This window comes from Lichenostomus cassidix, chromosome 3 (genome assembly GCF_008360975.1).
Source record: "Lichenostomus cassidix isolate B80296 chromosome 3, HeHo_3.0, whole genome shotgun sequence".
Lineage (NCBI taxonomy): Eukaryota > Metazoa > Chordata > Aves > Passeriformes > Meliphagidae > Lichenostomus > Lichenostomus cassidix.
Genome location: NC_139483.1, coordinates 25,603,421 through 25,626,954, shown reverse-complemented (window position 1 = coordinate 25,626,954; position 23,534 = coordinate 25,603,421).

The following is a 23,534-nucleotide window of genomic DNA, read 5'->3' as shown; positions in this document are numbered from 1 at the left end:
TTTAGGTATAATTTTAAAGATTTTTAATTTTTTTTTTTAATTAAGGTGCAAGAGCTTTTGTTTTCATGATGCAGAATCTGACTATGTATTTATAGGTATAAGAGAAAAGGCAGATGGATGCATATTCCTGAATAAGCTAATTATTTTTGTCTTGGAATATCAGAGGCTAGTATGTTAGTGTGTAAATGTTCTAGTGTGTATTTGGCATGGTAAAATTGGAGATAAGGATGGGAAATGCAAAATTAGGCATGATAAAGCCTGGGCAGGAGTAAGCTCTGGTGAACATCTAATAGGCTAAGAAAATCTGGCTTTGTGAATTGATCTGTAAAGGGCATACTCTGTGTGAAGATGGAGAATAGGTTATCTTGGAAGGGATATTTTTTCCGCTGGCATAGAAGCTATCAGTTTTCTAGTCCTAATGTGAGAAATGGAAGAGCTGTACCTCATCAGGAGGAGAGCTGTAAAGCCACCAGTTCCACCAAACCAGGTGATGCCCAACAGCTCTGCATAATGGGTGGAACAAAGGTGCTGCTGTGGGAGATCACACAGACAGTGTGTCTGAAGGCAGAAAGTCCCACTGGGGAAGGAAGAGAAATGTAATATTTAGGGGGTTTTAATGTTACTTCTCTGAGCTGCAATAGACAAGTCATCCCAAAGAGAGGAGGCAGTGTGGAAGAATGCATGAACACGAGGGTGGGAAATACTGCACACCACAGAAAATTGACACAGTTTGTAGCAACAATAACAAACACAGGCTTCCTTTTATTTTCTTATGTATCATGGCTTTTCAGACAACATCAACATTATCCTGCTAGGCAAGGCTGGTGTGGTGACCCCAGAGAGCAGGTCCTCCAGGTGACTGCATTTGCTGGAAAGGTGTTTTCCTTCCAACTGTTCTGAGATGTTTTCTAGTTTAAATACAGCCCCAAATCAGTCATTTACAAGGAGCTGTTGCTGAGCAAGCACACACTGAGAACAAGCACAAACCTGTAAAGTTTCTCTCCATCTTGTGAAAGCATTTCAATGCCTCAAAAATGAGTAGAAGAATAGCATCCTCTGAGGCCTCAGAGCTGGGGCTATTTAGGTTCCCAAACATATCGGTTGCTGCTGAGCCCTAGACACATTGAGACATGGCATGCAAATAGTGTCCCTGACTTAAGGCTGAGCAGTGTCATGGAAAAGCTAGTGCTGAGGATAAAATATTGATAAAACAGGAGTTTGTCAGCCAGTATGTTGTGAGCTGTGATTACAAGGCTGTTAAAAGCCAGCGAGGAAGGTCCTGCAGAAGCATCCCCTTGGGTGAGCAGAGACAGCTTGCTGAAGAAACAACGAGCTGTCAGCAGGAATAGTTAATGGAAGGGCTTGCGAGGGTGCAGCTTCCCTCTCAGATCAGGTGGTGACATTTCAGAGCCATTTCATCAGAGGAGGGGAGTGAGATGTACAAGGCAATGATCTTAGAGCGTTGTGATAGCATTCCCTAAAGGGGGAAGGAATAATAAATTAGATCAGTGATCTCCCTGAGCAGAGCTGCCAGTTGTTAACATCTCTGAAGGGAGTGCACAAGCCAAGATGACACTGCTGAAGGAAGAGGAGGAACTCATTTGTCTAGATGTATTGATGCATTATTTTGATTGTACCTGTGCTGGTGGGCCCCCGTTGCAGGAGGTCAGAGCTTGACAAATGCTGATTAAACAGTCCCTTTCTGAGGATAAGCTGTTGCAGAACAGAGCAGATAGGCAGAACTGAAAATGTTTTCCTCGAGGTAATACATGTAGAAGTGTCAGAGCCCCGTTGGCCATTGGTGCTGCCCCAGAAGAGGGATTGACAAGAAGAGCCCTCGAAGTTTTCAAAGGTGTTCTTGGGCTTGAGAATACAATTGCAGACTGGTGTCCCTTGTTACCCTGCAGATGCAGTGTCTCACAAATGTAACCTGAACTCATGCTTTTTAATGGAGTGTATACTGCTAATCGCTCAAAAATCAGTGTTATTTTTTTCCCTTTATAATGAGACTGAGCTTGTTATTTGTATGTCGATGGAGTTTTGCCAGGAAGGCTTATGTCAAGTGGTTTCATTCAGCAATGTGAAAACTCGTAGGCTTGTCTCGGCAGGTAGAGAGAAGTGGAAATCATACACTTGCAAAGAATGTAACTAATGACTCCACTTCTGTATGTGTTTTTTTCCAGGGAGAAAGCTGGTGTATAAGTCTTCAAAATGTGACTCAAAATGAGACAAAATTTTCCTAGCCCAAATGTTTAAGTCTGTGCTAAAACATAAATATGTCTTTGAGGGACCACCATGCATTGATGTATAAAACTTTATGTGCAATAATCAATAATTAATTGGGACATTTGTGCTAGGAATTTTAGTGAGCTTTTCATTACTTTGAGCTATCTTGATTAGAAAGTCAGAAAGCAGTTTGCATTTAACTTGCAGCTGCAGTACACCCTGACTTCAGTGGGCTGTAGAGCAGCCCCAGAGTGGTGGGACATTCCTATTGTGCTGAGGCTGGGCTCTCATCAATCCAGCAATGTCACCGACATTTCCTTGCAGCCACCACCTGTGAATGTGACTTTGCCTTCTCAGGACAATGTTTAGGCTCTGCAGGAGCAGACCTCAGGTGCCCAGCTGACCTCTGACAAAGCAGGTTTGTCTTGGCAGGTTGGTTCTCTGTTGCCCCCAGTCTTCTGCTGGGCAAAGCGAGTGTGAGTGCTGTCCACCTCTACCCAAGACAAAGTCCAGAACCACATGAAAGATGTCTTGGAACATCTCATCTGCTGGTGATGACAAGGAAAGAACTGATTCTGTATGATTTTAAGACTTGGATTTTGTGCTGCAGCTTGCAGTGGGGATGATCTGTAATGTGTAGGGTGTAGTTCGGGGTTGTTGCTAAAGGGAAGGGCTGGCAAGGTTTAGGAAATTCACTTCATCAGACCTGGCTCCGAGGTGGGAATACATTTGCCTCTCCAGACTTGAATCATCTCCTCAGCAGCAACATCTGCCATTTCCCTCAACAAGTTAATAGTTTGTTGCTGGAGGGAGGCGAGGTAAGGCAACACTTTTCTTCCCTGCAACACATTTGGTGCTGTGCTGAATTTTCTCATGCCTAATAATTGAGCTGATTCGGCCTTTCAGCAGGACAGCAGTGGTCTGAAACAAGGAATTAATTTAATACCTTGTGACAGAACTAATGTTAACACTTTAATTTTCCCACTGGCAACAAGGAGCCTTCGCCTGGCTTTGGCACTGCCAACAGCTTTTCCAGCTCATGGGTGACAGCCTCCCTTCTCTGTGTGCAAAAAAATCTCTCCCTTCCTCAAACAGGGAAATGAAAGAATTAATTCCTAGTTATACTATGAAGCCAGCAAAGATCAGCAACAATGAGACGTGAAGACTTCAGTATTTTAGTAAAATGTTTCTTTGAAGAGATGTTTCTAAAGAAGATTGATGACAACCAGGAAGCTGAAAGACTATCTATTAAAGAGATCTAACATGACTCCAGATAGAAGCCAATTATTTTTAAAAAAACTAACTGCTTTTTTTTTTAATTAATGACTTAGCACCAGAAATTGGATGTTTAAAAGGACTGGGTCCACTGTGGAAATGAACATCACTGGGAGTCACTGATGCAAAACCAAAGGTTTAGAGTAATGACCAGACAAGCCAACTATTTTGGCTCTTTTTGTATTTTTGTGTGTATGTGCAAGGAGTCGGTGATACTGTTTATCTGACAGTTGCTAGGTCAGAGGCTTTTGTGCTCAGAACAGTACGGAAGCATGAGTTGTAGTGTAAGAACAAATCTAAGTGCAAGCAGAAATGTATAATTTCCATTTGTGACCATGAATTTCAATGGGAAGCAGGTTCTGCACTCAGTAGGAGATTTTTTATTTAAAGAGTTGGCATCAACAGAAAGTAAATGAGATTAACAGTGTTTCTTCTGTTTTATAAGCAAAGTACACAGCAGGTAATGAGCCTAGTTCAGTGCAGAGTTTCATTTACCCATCTTATTCTTTGCAGAGGCTAGCTTTCTGCTAATTTTCCTGGAGAACTGATAGTCAGAAACCTTAGATCTGAATGCCAAAGAGGAAAAAAGCAGTTTAGGAAATGTTATAAACCTAATCACAGCTAAGCATGCAGAAAAAGACATTTTGGGCTTGAATTGCATGACGAGAGTATGGCTTTAGTGAGTGGTGCACTTTTGGTGTACTGTCTGGGTCAGACAGGGAATCCACTGTTGGAGTGCATCCCTGCTTGCAGTCATTTTACTCTCTCCCCACATTTTGCTCTAATCTTCTCACAAGTGTTGCCATACCTCGGCACCTGCACGAGATGTGTGTGTGTTAAATGGGTGTTGCAATCATGTAATGGCTGGCTGTGCCTTGTTGTGATTAGAGCTGCTGTGAGCTGTTCTCCAGAGAGTTGGGCTCTGGTGAAAAATCTCTTTCAGGTAGGTTAGGAATAGCTCAGCAGCTTGCTTTCCTCTTCCTGTTGAGTTTTCAATGAAAAGGCGAATCTGAAAGCTGCCAGTACTTATATTTTTATATTCAGCTGCACTATCTGAGGGTGATATCAGTTATCAGCACTGAAAGAGAGAGAGTAACAGAGAGAGAGAAACTTGTGCTCACAGTAAAACATGGATATTTTGAGCTCATTCCTTAAGTGTGGGAGGGAAGGAGTTAGGGATTAGCTGGGGAGAAGGGGGTGTTTAATTGAAGGATTTCTCTACTGACTTCAGCCAAGATCTCTCAAGGCTCATAAATTTGACTAGCAGCGCTTTTTTTTCTGTTGTTGCTGAATGATATGGATCACTGGATAGCTCTTTTGGTTTTTTCCTATTTTTCCCCTTTGTTTTATTATTTTCAAACTTTCTCATCTCAGATAAAAAGACATTGCCAGAATAAAGAAACCAAAATAGCCAGGCTTATTTTGCTTAATTTCTTACATCTCATGATCCACATTTTTCTTGATGGGTGTTCTTCCTCCTGAACTAGCAAGATTTCTCCTCCATTGTGAAAAAGGTCTTGACAGTTTTGTTCTGGAGTTTTGTTCTTGAATTTCTGCCAAGACAGTTTACAAGCTACAGTAAGATTCCAAGGCCCCAGATAAGGCTGGTGTTTGATGATTCCACAGATCCCACAGCCCACGCTTCTTCTAACTGAGGGGGCTGAAGCTCCTCCTGGCTGGAGCTGCTGATGAATTGAAACATCCACTAACTACAGATTGTGAGCTGATGAACTTAAACAGTAGCAAGGGGAGAATCTGCAGCTTCCTTTTCTTTCAGTAGAGAAATCTGTATCTCCCTCAAGAGCCTTTTTAAAGGCCTTCCAAATAAAGTTCAGGAGACTGAAGTGCCATTAATTAATCACAGCCTAAGTTCCCAGCGCAAGGCGGGAACTGCTGCTTTTGGGACTAATGTTTGAAATCCCAGACCTCATTTGCAGAAGCACCTGTCTCTTGTGTCTTGGGGTTAAATATTGTCTGTTTTCTTTTCCCTATGATTTCTGATCATGATTCACCCTATTGTTTGAGTTATTATTGCGGCATTATTATTTACTGGAGGGAATATTTGAAAAGGAGATGAGATTTACTGAGAAGAAAGAAACTTGTCGGTTTTTCACAGTTCTAAAAATACCTTCAAAACAGAATCTCCTTTTAAATTAACATTGCAGCAGACTGAGCTACCTCTCGCAGGAAATTACTCTCCCATAAAAAGTTTTTTTATGTTAAGAGAATGATTTCAATTTCGTAAACAGAAGCAACTACTCATCTCACAGATTTGTTTCAAGAAGATTTGGGCATTTAGGGCTTTTTAGTTAGTTGGGGTTTTTTTCCTCATTTTTCTTTACTTTCCTAGCAGACTTGCTCTAATTTAAAGTGTATTTCAGATTTTTTTATACCTACATTTCCATATGCTTCATGCTTTTGGTAGGAGTCTCTCTCTAACAGATAAATGATGTAATTTTTCTTGTCTGCACCAACAACTGTTTTCTCCAGGTCAAATTTTCATTGTTGTGTGAATGTGTAAAAACTCTCAGTCTGAAAAAAAAATGTACTTTTCTAACATTGTTTCTTTGGACTCAAATTTAATAAGTGAATTAAATAAGCGAAATGGAATATGAAGCATTTTTAATCAATTATTATGTAAAATGTAAGAAGTGCACTATGAATTATTTCTTTATACGATCAGACACATGACACTAGGACAGGAAGGTCATAGCCTCAGACAGAGAGACACAGGACAGCGGGAGATTTCCACAGCTCATTTAAAATAAGTTCATAGTTTTCTGGCATCTTTTGAATTTTGTGTCTGGTTGCTAAGGAAAAAAAACCAAACCTTAAGGACAAGAGAGATTTAAGAGTTGTAGTTTTCTGATCTCTTTTACTAATTCCAGTTTTCCTGTGTGAGCTTCAGTTTTCGTAAGTTTACCTATTAAATTGTTAACTATCACTCCATTGAAGAATTAATGTTGATTTAGATGTGCAGCCTAATTCAGTGTTGACTTTTGGAAACATTTTAGGCATTTCTTAAATGTTAGTGCCATCTCCCTGTTCAACCTGTATATTCAGCGTACAGTGAGAGCAACTGCTGCACAATTCATTCACTGGGAGATGGGGAGAGTGTTATTAATAGTAAATACTTAATATAAGCCCTGTGCATTTGAAATTCTCCCTTGGTCTCTGCTGGTCATGCAGCCACAGCTGGTGATGGCACAGTGACTGCAAGTCACCAGCCAGAGCTTCAGCTGTTTTGCAGTGAGGGTTTAAAGTGCAGTTAGTTGCAATAACCATTTCAAATTACAGAAGATGCCTTCCTAACTGCAGGCCCTGTGTTTTCCCTCTTTTCCTCAGTGGTGAGGCTGTGATTGGAATTTTCAGAGAGAATTTAGGAATACCAGCTGTGGTGGCCATGCCCCTCAAAGGAGCAGAGGAAAAGGAGCTTTTTTTTTTAAATTAATTTAGGGACTTTCTTGATCATGAACCACATCCACATGTTTGCCACAGAATCAGTAATGGTCTGCTGTTTAAACAAATCAGTAAACCTGGTTGGCATGGAGGTACCTGCTGAGGTGTGGGAGGAGGAGAAGAGAGTGAGAGCAATCCGACAAAAATACTGCTCCTAGAGCTTTCCATACCACATGCATAAGAGCTGCCTTATGTAAAAGCAAAGAAAAAATGCCATTGGAAAGAAACACTGCTTCATGGGCATCTTGCATGCAAATACATCTGTGCTCACATCTGTGCTGGAATGCAGACATAGATACAGATCATTAACATCTATTTTCTGAAGGTGATCCAAGGTATCAATCACCTGAATTACTGCAGTAAAACCTGTCTTCTAATGAAACAAAAGTGAGACGTGAAAATAAAAGGTAACCTACTTTTAAATGTTTATAGAAGATAAAGGTTTAACCACAAGTCTTTCATCAAATGGAAGACAGTAGGAAAAAAAAGTTTAGAAAATGCCCTTTGGCTGCTCTTTACTGTGTGGTGAAACCTCACAGTATCTCACCTCATATACTATATGGGCCCTAAAGGCAGCTGGAAATGTTTAGAAATACGTCTATTTTGGTACATGGCTGCCTCTCTATCTGTTATATCCAGCAGTGTTTCAAGGAAGGGAGATATTTGCTTAAATGAAAAGCCCAGACCAAAGTGTGAGATGGTAAATGGTGCTCGGGGGTATACAGCAGTCTAAACGGTGCCCTCTGTTAAAAGAATCAGCCACCTGACTGCTCATTAGTTAGCAGTAAATAATGAGGAATAGCTTGAGGCAGGAGCTCAGAAGTGCAGATGTCCCAAAATATTCACCCAGTTTGTGGTGTCATGAGATCTGTAGTGTCGTAAGGTAAAATACACGTAATCCCTCTTCTGAGCAAAGTAAAGCATTTTGCAGCCTTTGTGTAGTCTAGTAATTTTGTATAAACTTTTCAGTGAGGATATCAGAAAAGGGAAAGCAAGGTTCATGAGATAAGGCAATGACTGCATCATTTCTGCCTTCCCTGTCATGCTGTGTGCCCAAAAGGCATTTAGCAATATGTGGACAACCCTGGAAATTCCCCCATATGGATGTTGCCCCCTCCTCCCTCTGAAAAGGTGATGAATCTTGAATTAGACTGATAACAAACCTGAATTTCTCAGATGGCTCCTGTTCTAATGGGAAGACCAGCATCTCGAACCAGAATTACCCTGAAAGGGGGGGAATCTGAGTGAGGAGGCTGGGCTATGGGAAAAACCCAGTCATATTTAACAGTGATGGTGCCATTGCAAAGAACTGCAGAGATATATTGGGTTTGAATAGAAATAAATTGAAAAATCTATGGACAGTTTTTAAAAAGGTCGTGTATCTTTTTTGGTAAGATATTTTTATACCCTACAGACTCCTTCTCTTAGATCTATAGCAAGTCCGGTTTTCTTTGCTAAATTTTAAGTTGCTTTGGATTTTGGGTGCTCCCCAAGGTCAGAAGATACCTATCATAAAGTTGTTACAAGCAGTTCAGTCACAAAGAATCTTGGTTAAATTTTAATGAAAGTTGGGCTGCTAAGTGCCTGCATTTTCCCTTTTCTGAACATTTCTCCTCCTTTTTATTTCTGTTTTTGCCAGTTTGGGTACAGCTCCCCAGTTGTCTGAGGCCATATGAAGCAACGATCTTGAGAGAGAGATGAGGAGGAAGACCAAAGTCGAGGTCTGCTCTCTACAGCCATCCTGCTGCAGCACCCCCTGCACTGGTGGGTAGGTGATACCCCTTGTCTGCTCTGTTCTGGCTTCTCTCCATCTCCCTGACCCTTTGGCAGTGCATCAGAGCTCAGCCTCAGGCTCCAGTAGGTCTCATCTCCTCTTGTATCAGGTGTCATCCTGTGTCATCCTCTCCCTCCAGCTCACAGCACTACCTGCCTTGATGTTCTTTGATGTGTCCAGTTTAATCTCATACCAGACAGCCCCTGTGAAGGTACCTGCCCAGGAAGGTAGTCTGGGCAGACTCTGATGCCACGGCTGTTACATGCTTTTCAGTCATTGCTGCTGTAATCACAGCCTGGGGAGGGACTGATTGAGGTCCCACTTCTGTTCACAGTAGGTTTCTTACCTCCTCCTTGCCAAAATCTGCCTCTGCTTGTGTCCTCTTTACTGTGCTTTGCACGTTTGTTATCTGAGCTGAGATGCTGAGCTGAACCACCCTTTCCCCTGACTTCTTACCTTTCAGCACTGTGTCAAATCCTGTTTGCTGAGAACCTGAAACATTTTTTATCTGGTCTGAAAAATCAAACAAACACTGCTTGGGAGCTACCTAAATTCCATAACCAGGGGGTTTAAATTAGAAAGTGTTTAGTGTAGGAAGAAATTAAAAATGCGTGCCTGAACTGCAAGTCCAGGTTCTTTCTTTTGTTCCTGTATGCTTCTCGTTTATCTCCATATATATGCCAAAGGCAGAAGGGATGTTTGCTAACAGACTGGGAGCTGAGCAGAAGTGAGAAAGCATGGGGAAGGGAGGATGGATGCCACTGCTGAGTGTGCTCTGTGTCTCCCTAGTCTGTGCCAGGCTGGGCCCACCTTAATTCTGCTAATGCAATTTGCATCTTGGGTTCTGCCTGTGCTCTAAACATTTCTTCTGCCCTGAGGGACCAAATGCAGAGGTAGAGGGGATCTCCACCAAATGGTCACTGAGCCCAGGAAAGGCTGCCATGGGACTGCTCTGGGAACTTTAAACTGTGAGACTATCTATAATTTTTTGTGACTGTTAAACTTTTATATTCTTTGTTTCTCTCTCTGTCATGCATTTACAAAATTGAAATTTAAAAAGAAAGAGCAAGTGGAAAGAGAAGCGGGAAATCCAACCTCAATAAACTCTCCATAAAATCCACAAATTAAGGGCAAGTACATCATGAAAGCATATTAGTCAGAGAGCCATAAATTCCAGCAAATTGATTGTCATATATAATCAAAAACATACTATAATATATAATAAGTTGAAATAAATACCACAAACCAACCTCGGGCTGTAAATGTTTAAGATTAGTCCTTTATACCACATGTACCTGAGGTACAAATAAAGAAAGCAGGAAGGCTTAAAAAAAAAGTAAAAGGAAAAAAGGTGTGTGTCTTAAAAATGGGAACTGAAATGAAAATGCAGCCCTTTGAGTTACCTTTAGAAATGGACCACAAGGGATTTCACAGCACAGATACATTCTCATGCACCACTCAACAGTGACCAGTCTCCCCGTCTCGAGCTGAACCCATTGAAAAGCCACTAGTGATGGTCCTCCAAGTGTGTCCTACTTGCCCTGTGTGGAGGTGACAAACACAGTGGCTGTGGCACAAGGTTGGCTTAGAGCAGCCAGCATGGGAATGCCTTGACTTGATTGAAAGTGGCTGGAGACCACCAGCAGGGACTGCTGGAGCTCTGATGGCTGCAGCACAACTCTGTCAGGTCCCAGGCCTGCCTGGGCTCCTTGGGTGCTCCTTTTCACCCATAGCAAGCTGCACCTCACCCACAGCTGCCTGGGGCACCTGAGTTAAGGACAACCCCATTCACAGTGATGGGACACCTTCAGGAGCTACCTCTGGGTTTGTGATGCTCACCAGGACATGCTGGTTGCTGATGCATTGATGGATTTCAGATCACTTGTCAAATTACTGTCTACACTCTTTTAAAACAAAATACTTTAACCTTCAAAGTTAGCATATGGACCTAGCAGACCAAAGCTAGCAATAGCCTGTATTTCATATAAATATGTGCAATTGTTTCTATGTGTAATCTGAAATTATCTGATCAGGATGCCCAGTGCCCCAGAAACTTTCTAGAAGCCAGTTTCTTCTTTATTCAGTACAAATACTAAATAAGAAGTTGCCTTAGGTGTCTTCCTGCTTACATTATTAATTTGGTATAGGTCTATGTTTTCCAGTATCATACATGTGGAAATTAATTTCTTAAATCCTGAGCAATCTGTGTCTAATCCTCCAGCAGGAAAGATGTTCAAAAATAATGGCACTGAGCCTTCTGCTTGAAACCATTTAGCTCAAAACCAGGAATATGAGCACCCTACAGCCAGAGTAGCATCCATGTTATTAAGGACACAATTGTACAGAGCTGGACAGGGAATGAGTGAAATCCTTCTGAGAAACCCTTGGGGATGGCTAGCAGCAGGGATAGGGCAGCGTGCAGGATGGCTGAGCTGAAGAAGCCAGACCTAGTTCTACATGAAGGTGTCCCAGCTCATCTGTCTGAACCCACATCAGGGCAAATGTGGCTGGAAAGCAGGAATATTCTGTCAGCTGGTGCTGCAGTAGGGCTGGCACCATGCAACTGAGGTCTCCTGGGTAAAGGCTGGTTAAAGGAAGTGCAGCCTTCCCTGAGCTGGCTGTAGGCACTGACTGCACCACAATCCCAAACCGAATGGCACCATTCTGTCAGGAATTATTGCAAAGCCCTTCAGGTGAAGGTCAACTTCATAAGTGCTCCGAAGCTGCTTGAAACCTGATACTTCCTTCCTGGTGGGATCCAAGTCCCACTGTCAATAGCATGTCAGTGCAAAACGGAAGCAGCAGTGTTTACAAAATTAACAAATGGACTTCAAGTTAAACACTGGGCAATTTGTGAGACTGCTTTTTCTCTCCCAGCGTTGACCAGTCTCCCGAGATTACTTGCAGGTGAATGTTCTGTTATTCTTTCTGGACTGACTTATTCCAACATCATGTCATTTTTAATTGCTTTTCTTGAGAAAATATGCTTGTGACTCCATCCTATCACCCTCCTTAGGGTGCTCTTGATGTTAACCTTTTCCCAAAGCTGCATTCGCCATTCCTAAATCCCACATATAGCTTTACTGGCTTCTAATTAATTACTGCTGTTGGGAATGCAAAACTGTATTCTGTATATGGTATGTGCCCTGTAGTATTAAGCTCTGGGATTGCAAATAGCACAAAACTAAATGGCATAGGCTTGTTTGTACTGGGCCCTGATCCTGCAAAGATACACAGGCTGTCCATATTTCAAGCCGTCTTGATGACTTCCCCGGGATTGCAGACAGGAAGCAAAAGATCAGCATGTGACTAAAGACTCAGAATCAGGACTTAAAATGTTAACTCCTACAGCAAGAAGGAGACGCTTTTATCACAAGACACTCTCAGGGAGATGCAAAACAGAAGGCAGCCTCCTACCTGCCAGTGTGAGTTCTGCCTGCCTGCCTTACTATGCCAGACCCTGATCCTCCAGCCAGCCTCCACAAAAATGGAGTATCTCAGTGTTCACAACCCCAGACACATCTCAGAGAGTTCCTGACTGGGTCCAAAGCCTTGGCAGGTGTGGGTTCCCTCTGCTTTATCATCACCACTAACCATTTTGGGATGAAATGCATAAATGATGTGATATTTTTAGCAAACCAAACTATAGCCTGTGGACTGAAAGTACATCACTTGTTTCAACAAGTAACAAATATGAAGCTGGAGGAGAGGGCAGGAAAGAATCCAGAACTGAAATGAATGTTATTACTTTTCACCAAGCAAGCAGGACTCCTTGCAACAGGATCAAAATAGCTCTTTTTCAAAAATAAAAGGATTTGCTGCCAAGGTTTATGAGGAAGAAGGTACACTAATGCATTAATTAGATTATACAATGTTTATCTCCTTTTTCCTTTTAGTTTGCACCATTAAATGTAAAAAGCAGATCCATCAACATCTAATGTTTCTTCAAAACACCATGTAGTGTCTAGAAAACTGAGCTGTCAGACATGCTTGTCAGATACACATATTTTGTTATTAAATGTGTTTGGGCATGAGTTTTGGCAGGATTTCTTCGCAACTCTCCTGAACTTTTCTTGACACCTTTTATGGCACGTAATTCATCTGCAACTCATGGCTTGGTAAGCCCTTAACTCTTTAATTATGAGCTAGAAACTCCCTTCCTAATTATTGTCCTATAAGCAACATGATCTAATTCTCATGCCAAAGCCCAGAAATTCATGCTGCAGGTGCTTTGCTTTGTTTGGCTGCCTTTTCTTTACTTTTTTTTTTTTTTTACTTTTTTTTTTTTTTTTTTTTTGGTGGGGTCAGGAGAGTAGTGTGTGCTCTGCATTCTTGTCTCAGTATAATCCTGGAGGAGTTTGCAGTCTCTTGCTAGCTGGCCTGACTGAAGTGTAGCATTTTCCACTTTTTCTTGCATCTTTTCCTCCAGCTAAGGCCACTGCTCAGCTCTCACACAGAGCGTGCTGCTTGGACCAGGTTTAATCGGGGGAGCAATTTCCTCCTGTGAAGGGTTAGGGTTTAGTATTGGTGATTGTGTAGCACCAAGTGTTGCCAGAAACCTCTTTCCAAGTGAGTCGGACTCATAAGTACTGTGGGAAATAAAAGAACAAGACTCACATAGCTGACAAGTCTAATGCTACATAAATCCAATTTTTCCCTCCAGGGAAACTGAACTGGAAAGTGGCTGGGTGTCTTGCCAAAGGCCACAGAGGATATCAGTGCTGGAGAGTGAATGGACCCCACCAGTCCTGACTCTGTAGCCTCCATGCAATCCCTTTGAAAACTTCATTTCCTTCTATTGGACTGATTTAAAAGAGAATAATGAAATAGGGAATTTTGCTCTTTTGCTTATGTCTTGAGGGAGGAAGTCAGGAACAGGTTTGACTGACGATTTAATTAATTTAATAAAAGAAGAATTACCTACAAAGTTGTTTTTTGTGAAATTTCCACAGAAACTATAAATCATAAGTATATCATATTAACTGTTAAATCAGAAAAGAAAGATATAGCAATCTAAAACACTACAAAACACTTCCATCTTTCCAAAGTATCAGGAAGTCATATGAACTTGTGCCATACTTGTATGACACAATTTTATGTTAGCCTAAATATAAATAAGCAAATATATTTGGCTTTCTTAAATTCTAAACAAAAAAATCTATTTAATTGGAAAATTAATTTCTGGGGTTTTTTATATTCATTCAGCACTTATGTATCAAATTGATCATCTTACCAAAAAAAAGCTTTCTGTTCTTCCTTAAATCTGGAGTTGCTAGTACAGCCCCATCAACCAACAGCATCCTCCCATAGCCTTTCAGAATGCCTACAAATGGCACAAGGTGTTAAGAGATGCAGGCCACGAGGCCAAGAAGTTTAATGATGGATTTATTATTGAAAAGCGTATGCACTTTTCTGAAATACTTGTTGAACTTCAGGCTCCTCTTGAAGTTGCTGTTTGAAGAACAGAGTCCAGTACTGAAATAGTCTGCGCAATTTCCAGGGAGGAAAAGGATCCCTCCTGGATGACAAATTGTGGAAATTCCCAAAACAAGTTGTAAACTTTATTTCTGGGTAAATAACAATTGTCAAAATGGTCACTGTTCTCTAGGTTTATACACTGAAAGAGAGAGAGATTAAACTTTGTCAAAATTCCAGACCCAAACAAATTCAAACTTTTGCATTATTTCATACTTGGATTTGAATTTAATGATTTGGACTGACTTCGGTAGCCCTATTGGCATTGCAATAGCAACCTTCTCATGGCTGTATTTTTCCAGGCTGATCATTTTTGATAAAGCTTTCTTAGGTTCAAGATCAGCACCACCTGGAATCTTGTTTAAAAAAGCAAAGTATTTTCCTACCTCTTCCCATGCAGCTGAGTAATTACTTTAAGTTTGATGTTTTTGTGTTAAATGGCATTGCTTCAAACTCTCTGCATGTCAAACAGCAGAGAGCTAGGGGAGTTTGAAAGGTTATCGCTGTTTCTCTTCGAATTCCTGTGTACTGAAACCCTTCGGAGGTGGCTGCCTACTGCAAATCATTGTTTGACAGCTTCACTCAACTTCGAGACTTGTCAACTCAGGGGCCAATCTGACAGCTCTCAGGCAATAAAGTAAACAAGGGATTTGGAGCGTCAGGGAAGGAATGCTTAAAATCATTCCTAATATTTCTCCTATTCATAACATGTCACCAAGCCAGTGAAGTTTCGAAGGCAGCAAATCTCAGCCTCTTACGCATCCCAGGTGGTGTTTGTGGGGTGAGGGAGAGCTTGGGGGAGCCCTGGCAACACACTTCCACCAGGTATCATCCAGATTTGCCCCCCTGATAGTATTCCCTATCATTGTGAAAACTCTTGGCATTCTTCTCCAGACGGATGGACTTTCAGACACTAGGCACTAGTCTGAGCTGAAAAATGATTCAGTATCGGTGGAAACAGAACATTGTGTAATAGTTGTTCTTTAAAACAAAAAATGTCCACATCATACATTGTCTGTGCAGTAATGTAGTTAAGAGATACTTCTTTCCTAGCATCCAGGAAAGCTGCAGACACTTTGGCTGTAAAAATTCTCACATGCAGAATCTGTAATGGTGCTGGAAGCTGCTGAGGGTTGATGACTACATGGATGTCACCACTCATGTGGACTTGCAACATATCAGCACATGAACCAACAGGTACATTTTCTGAAACAGTCACTTTTACAGGGTCCTGTCTTTTTAGGAATTATCTGAGATGCCTTAAATAGCCTGCTTTTTTTTTTTTTTTTTTTTGAGAATCTGAGCCCAAATTTGATAATGTATGTTAATGCATTGCCAATTGAATGCTCACAATTATTAGCTTTTGAGGATGTAACCTGATTTTTTGGATATTTTTCATTGTAAGTTTTAGTATTTCTATCAGGGAATAATCTGACTCAAAATAAAGTATAAAATATCTGACCTAATTTTTACATTAGTATAACTGTTCTTTGCACATCTACTTTGAGAACTCCTGCTGCTAACACACCTAGAGCTGACCCCTTTGTTAACTGCGTGGCATGTGCATGACAATAAATTACCTGTTGTCATTATTGAAAATGACTAATGACCTGCTAGCCTTTTAGGATGTGATTTGAAAGTCATTTTTTTAAAAGAAGAACTATATTCCCTCTTGAGGTAATGCTTGCCTTTTTTTTTTTAATAACTTTTTTAACCATTCCTGCTCTGTAATATTATAGGAGGTTTTCTAGTTGCAGTAGTTGCTATGCAGTATTTACAGCTACATTTTCTTGTGATTATTGTTCTAATAAGGACACCCAACTAGACAGCCAACTAGCATGAATATGTGTACCTGGGTTTTCAATGGATTTAATCTACTGTAGACCAGCTGTAACATTTAGGGATAATGTTAAACATCTTCTTTTATAGCAGTATTACAACTCTGTTAATTCATATTTTAAACTGAACCCCAAATAAATGCACTTCAGCAGCCACTTGTGCTTGCCAAGAGATTAAAGGCTCTGGACCATGTGAAGAAAGGAAAGCTCTATAGGTTGCTAGCTACTGGTTGTTTTCTTTACTGTTGGAGTCAGTGAATTGAATTGTAATGGAATGGATTGACTCCGCATACGGAAATTACAAAGAACAGGATCATTTTTTTTACAGATGAAAATGCCAGTTTTTCTGAAAGTCAGCTATGCACTTCAAAATGCTGGACTGCAAGACGTTATTTGAAGCTCTGATAGGTCTTTTTTAGCATAATATTGCTTGCTTATATATGTGTTGTGTGCTTTGCATTAGCAGGTTAATAGTTGCGAAAAATGTAGTTGGTTTGACATCAGAGCTGGAGGTGCAGGCAGCACCATGTAAAAACAGCCTGCATGGTGCCATGACAGTGAGGAATACTTGGTCAAGGATGCACAGCAATCTCATTGCTTCCAATGTGCAACTAAAAACTGATTAGAGGAGTAGATCTGTTGGCCTGTGTTCTTTTGCAGTGTTTCTGAGGCTTATCTAGCCTAAGCTTTATTCCCAGGCTTGTCTCTTGCTGATACTGTCGTGACAGACTCAGACAGATCATAGCTGCTCTGACTCAGTAGCAGAAGGTCAAAGTTTCCACCACTAAAACTGCTATTACTGTGCAAAGCTAGACAGAGTGATGGGAGTTAATCACTGAAACACGAACAGACAGGACTAGCTTGTCATAATACGAAGCTATCAAATCACAGTTCTGCAAAATTCTTCAATGTTTTATCATGAACAGCTGTCAAACTCTTATAATTTCATGATTAATACATTGCAGAGTGGTTTCCTCCCTTACACTGTTGCCTGTAGCAATTTTTTTAGTGGAACTGGTCTTGGTCACATTTGTTGAAAATGAGCTACAATTTTGCATGTACCTGTGTATAAATGTATGAAAAGCACAAAAAGGATGAAATAATTCTCAGACCTAGCTCCATGCACAGGAGGAGACTGCCCCACATGGCCTGCCTTCCATCATGCCCCTTGGATGGCAAAGAAGGAAGACTGTGAGCATTGTTAGAAATCTGTGTTAAACTCCATGAGCACAATTCCTTTTCTCCCCGTGGTAACATCTGTGAATAATGTGACTAGAAATGGCTTCAATGTCATCTGCTCCTGGGGAAAAACATAATGAAAAAGAGTTACTGCTGTCCTGTACATACTCAAATCTGGGGAGAATTTAAATATTGCTAAGTTTCTTTTGTAGTGTTTCCATGTGAAGGAAAAGGTGTGGGTCTTTTGCTTTTTCAGAGAATGTCTGGGGCTGCCCATGCAGTGTTACAAAAGTCATGTTGGACTTGAACAAAACCAGATGAAACAAGATGGTCATTGCATTGCTTCCAGCTCTGGCCACCAAGACACCTATAGGCTGCACCCGAGAGTCCCCTGCTGTCCCTTCTGGGGCAATCTGGAAGCCAGCAACTCAAGGTGGGTGGAAAGTCCCTGAGCATTTCATTTGAGCTGAAATTATTTCCCTTGAAAATTACTGCTAAACAACACGTATTGCATGCTGTAATAACCACTGAGCTGCTCTTTGCCATAGTGGATTCCTGCCGGGACAGGATTTCCATCTCTTGCAAGATATTTCATATCAGCCTTGAGGTCTGGGTCTCTTTGGACTCGCAGCTCTATGGATTTGCTTGTTTAGGACTGTTGGCACTTGCTTTAATTTTTTAAGGAATAAAATAATAATAATTGTAAAAACCCTTGAAGAAAAGAAAACTACTGCTGGAGTCTGTTTCTTTTGGATTTTTAAGAATGTTTCTGAGGAGGACACCTTCATGACAATATAATTAAGCAATGAGACATGACAGCTAGTAATTTCAGGGTTATTATTGTATGCTTAAGGTGGCATTGCAGGCATAAGGCTGAAGGGCAAGTGGCTTTAATCACCCATTAAGTGCAATAATCCCTTTGATATGCACTGACTGGAGAGACTTACAAAAAAGGAATTTATGAACAGTATTAAGAGGAACAGACAAACTGGTGAATGCACTAGGTGTGAATATTAATGTGGTTATAACATCACTGGCAGGCACTCAAAAAGGCTTATTTGTGTCAAGTTTTCCTCATTAAAGACACCCCAAATGAATTATTTTTAACAAGCAAAATATTGCAAGGACTTCTTTGTGGTTTTGCTTTTTGCCTCCTTGAATATTTGTCTTCTACACTTTGAGCATAGATCTTATGGATATTAATATGGATAAGCTCATCCCTGCAGTACAGATGGATAAAAATGCTGAAGGCAGGTGATGATACAGGGCCTGTCCACAGCAGGAAGGTCTGACCACAAATCCCATTATTTGGGGATTCACAATCCCAGCTCATTTTGGTGCCCTTGCCTGACACTCTGCTCTCAAGGAACGCAGTTCTTCTGAAGGGGAGCGTTCCCTCGTACAGCATGGGAAGATCAGTGCTGTGCTTTCCACATCTGTTTCAGCTCGTAGAGCTGGGAATTGAGCTCTGGTCCTCAATGGCCATGCAGATGTAGATGCCAAATTGCCAAGCTACTTTATCAACCTAGTAAAATATTTTGATTGGTTTTAAAGGAAGGGCATAAAATATGGATATTTTCATATGAAATGGGTTATGGAAAGACATAATTTTTTAAAAAAACATAATTGTGTGAATTTCTTAAATGCAAAGCTTTGTGTTAATGTGTCACTAAGTGGAGAAATCCGGTGCCAACGTAAATGTTGGTAATACGTTCATCATATTTACAGGTCTGGAAATGTTTGCTTTTCCTTGGCCTCCTTCATGTATATTAATACATTAAAATAATCATCAAAATGTAAATATGAGAGTTAAAATATCTTCTTCATCCCAAAATTGCTTTAAGATGTATAGAAAAGAGTATTTTGCTGAATTGGCCCTTGTTTGAACTTAGGTTTGCATATTTTGTGCTGCATAGAAAAAGCTTTGCCCTTTATTTGAAGTCGGTTTTGAGTGTGTAATTACCATGCTCCAATTTCCATTTGAACAATCAGGGTTCTCCTGTCAGTCCTGTTTGAGTACACATCAGCTGAAAAACTAAAAACTTCCTGTTGTGGGTGCAGGAGGAGTTGTGGGAATTTTGTTTCATTAAAGAAGAGGGATAAAAATTGTAAACCTAAAAATGAAAATTGATGAGAATTGCATTTGTATTCTATTTTGTTTTTCCAAAAGATTTATGGAACTGCAGCATAGCAGAGCTGTTCTCAGTGGTTCCCTAAAAGGGAAAAAAATACTAGTGCAAAACAGAATGTGTATTCTTCAAACAGTAGTTGAAGAATTAGTCTTTAAAAAATTGCCACAATTCCTGTAAAGAAAGGGTTAAAAAGAAATTTGCTAAAGTGTCCCTAGGGATGGGATAGTCCAGTTTTGAAAAAAGTCATTGTTATGCTAGTAATAGGATATGTCTTAAGCTTGTTCTTAAGTCTTATTTTCTTTACTGCAGGTTGAGAAAGTTTCTCTCCATTGTGTTCCATGCAGTTGTTCTGGAAAGGAATGGCTAAGTTGTGCAAGGCTTTGCAACAAAAAACCCCTCTTCCTGTAAAGTCAAGACCCTGCCAAAATAAATAGGCACATCAGCAAATTTTACAGATGGTAATTTCTTTTAAACACATGTGTATGTATTCTATATAGTGTGAATATGAATATTTAGTGTATACGGATGTGTGTATTTACATGCATGTGTATCAATATTTTCAAGAATATAGGTTCTGGAGCCTATATTAATCAATGCAAGCTTTCCAGGAAACTGAGCTCTCAGCACAGCCCAGCCTGCTCACAACCTCAGCTCGCAGAATCCTGAGATGAAGGTGGCTGTGCTGGGATGCAGAGGCTAATTTCTTAATCATGATTAAGTTACCAAAAGCAATGCAAGCTCTCGGTGCCTGGAACAGGCAGATGAAAATGGCATGGTCTGGTGATTAGAGGGTTTTAGTAGGAAATAATACTTTTCTTGTCACTGGGCTGCGCTGGCAGAAGGAGCGCAGCAGCTGGAACACATATGCAGAGTGTTTACTGGAGCGACTCTTACACTTTCAGACAGAAGGAAATCCTGTGCAGGATTGGAAAGCGCAGAGAGCTGTCACCAGGGAATAGGCTGTCTGTGTGTCTCCATGAAATAAAAGCTGTGTGGACCACAGACCCTGCAGTGGGCACTTCCTGCCCCCTTCACTGCCGCAGCTCAAGATTGCTTTTTCTTTCTGCCTTTTTTTTCTTTTTTTTTTTTCAATTTTGCTGGAAGATATCAAATCTACTAGTATTATCAGCAGAAACACCGATGAAGCTCAGGATTTACTTTGTATCAAACTTCAAAAATCTGTTTAAGGGTGAGGGTATTGTTGGCTTTTGTTGTTGTTATTTGGCAAAAGGAGAACCTGCACATTTGGCCATTGCTCAGGTTGCATAGTTTGATCTTTCTAGGCTAATAAGACATCTGATATTACTTGAGGTGCTTTTTTCAATTTTTTTTTTCTTTTTCTCAAAGCTGTGTAGGTTTCTAACTAGTATGAATGCATTTAAAGCAGTAGCAAGCCCTGGCACCCTACGGCTACCAACAGAAGGAACATTTCATTGTTTGCTAATCTTACAGCAATGATCAGTATCTGCTAATGAATAAGAAAATTCATTCATTAGCCAAATAATTTTAAAGATCCTAAATTAATGACGTATTTATGTGACAGATTTGTGTGAGGGATTTCAAATATAATCACCATCAATCTGCCTACAGCCAAAATAAATTTTATGAAAAGTAAAACAAACTGTTACACAGACAAAGTAGTCCTTCAGGGGCTCACACAATAATCTGTGTTTTCTTATTTAGCTGTATATAATATTTCTGTTCATATCTTGTCCAGATAGAATCTCAGTATATATAACATTGCTGTTGAAGCTTAGAAGAGTCAACATATGCCACTACCCAAAGGGGAGGAAAGAAAAAAATGAAAGACAGAAATACATGCTTAAAATGTTTCCTTCAAAAGAGCAAGCCATGCCCAGGTACCAGTGTCAGACATGGTGCAATTGTAAAGGTGAACATTAAACACAAAAGCTTTAATCCGAGGATGGTGGCTTTTCACAGAAATACATGACTGTGTTGGGGTGTATGTTCTGGAAACCCCAGATGCTGCTGCCACCACTAATAAAATTATTGCAAGGTTCAAACTTTTGGTGAAGTTGCTGCGTATGTTCTCTCTTTTACTGAACGGAAACGTCAGATTTAATCAGGTGAAAAGGAGAGGTGGGGCCCCAGTTTGGGAAGCTCGGGTGTGATGCTGATCCAGAGCAGTGCCCTGCAGCCCCAGCCTGTGCCATCTGCTCTGGCCTGGGCTCGGTGACACGCAGTGGGTGGGGGGAGCTGCTCTGGTGTCTGGGTGATGGTGATCCAGCTTGGAATTGCTGCTTTGGGCTGAGCTGCTGCAGGCTACTGAGCACAGCAGCTGACTCCCCGTGGATGTGCTCCATTAATCAGTATCATTGACGAGGAAAGGCTTAAATTCCTACTTGCATGTTCCAGTAAAAATGCATCAATAATTTTTAATTGTTTTAGCACTCTTCTGCAAATATGTTTCAAGGATATTTTTGCCTGATAAAGGGCTTTTGGGTTGCTGAAGGCATGTCACCATCTTTCATTCACAAGTTCAAATGTACTACATTCAGCTGCCAAAAAAATCTGCTTTTGCATCCTTGTCCAGCTTTCCTGCTCTCATTAATGGTTTACAGTCAGTGTAATGGGAGTATGTGGCTGTCATTCAAAGAGATGAAAACCTTTGGCATTGAAAAGATATCATGGGGTCCCTGTTTTTTAAAGGAAATATACCCCTTTCTACTATTGCATGATTTCTTGATCAGATAAATCCCATCTTGTGCTAACGTTTAAATTAAATGCACTGTTTTCTGACCCAACAATAACAAAAGCAAACCCACTCATTGCCAAGTATCATAAGCTCTTAAAATACACTCAGACAGTGCGATGATATTAGTAGGGAAGCAGATATCAGGTTTTGTCTGACAAAGCAAACCACAGAACGGAACATGAGAAGTGCTGCGCTTACTGACTTCAGGATAAAATGAAAGACAGAAGCCCTATCAAAAATTATACTAATAATCTAATACTGTACATTTATATGGAGGCTTGGCCTGAAATATCTCAAAGACGCTTCACAGAGAAAGACATTTTAATCTTATCTCTCCATCTAGGTGACCAAGTAAAAAAGTTAAACAATTTGAACTCAGATTTCAGAAAAAGCATTTTCCAAGGTGTATTTGGCAAAGACTCTTTAAGAAACTAGGTTATATTGCAGCAAACAAAAAAAACCCAAAGAAACCCCAGCAGTAGACTGGGTAATCACTACACTTCACCAGAATTTAGTAAATTGGAGAAATATGTATTTGCCTATGTTTCGAACTCTCCTGTTAAGCATCTCTACTAGCTATATTTAAGGCTTTGAGAAGGTACTGGGATGGACTTTTGGTCCTACCTACTGTGGCTGCTGGTAGCAGAGTTAGAAATAAAGCTTGGCTTGCACTTTTCTTGGGAATAAAGCTTGGCTTGCACTTTACTTTCTTCAAGCCTGTAGTCCTCATGGATAAACATACATCCACAATCCATAATCTGCTGACATATTGGTGATTCATTTTTTTCAAAGCTGGTGAGAAAAGTTGTTCAAACATTAGAAGATGATTGATGGGCAGGCTGAATTTCCTGACTTGAGTGTTACTATTCTTAGATATATACATATACATATATATATATATATATATATATTTCAAACCTTTTCTGGAACAGAGATAACTGAGTTCTGCATTTTAATGAAAAGAGTGAACTGTGGAAACAAACTAATTCTGGCTCTGGTAGATGCATGATTTCCAACAGCAGAGTTCAGCTGCGTTTCTCTGGCCATATCTGTTGTCTTGGAGGGTGTTCTGCACCACAGGGGCACCTGGTTCTTTCTGATCTCAGTAAAAAAGATGTGTCTAGAAATAACAGAATTAAATTCCTTTGATGATAATAAGGTAGAAATAGGGAAAGAAATCTAGATAGTGAGTAAATTTTACATCTCTTTGGATGTCAGGAATCCTGCTTCTGTCCTGTATCAGATGAACCCTGGGTAACCAGCCCCAAGACAATGTGCACAATTCCCCTTGTGGAGAGGCTAAATTTCCCTTCCATACCATGGTGCCTTTTATTCAGCATAAGAAACAAAACCATCTTGCCTCTCTTGACAGGTAAAATTGTTCTCTCTTTCTCTCTGTCCTCCAGAGTGTATCCAGCTGCATGTATCCAGGAATGATAATCAGGAGCAGGACCTGTTTG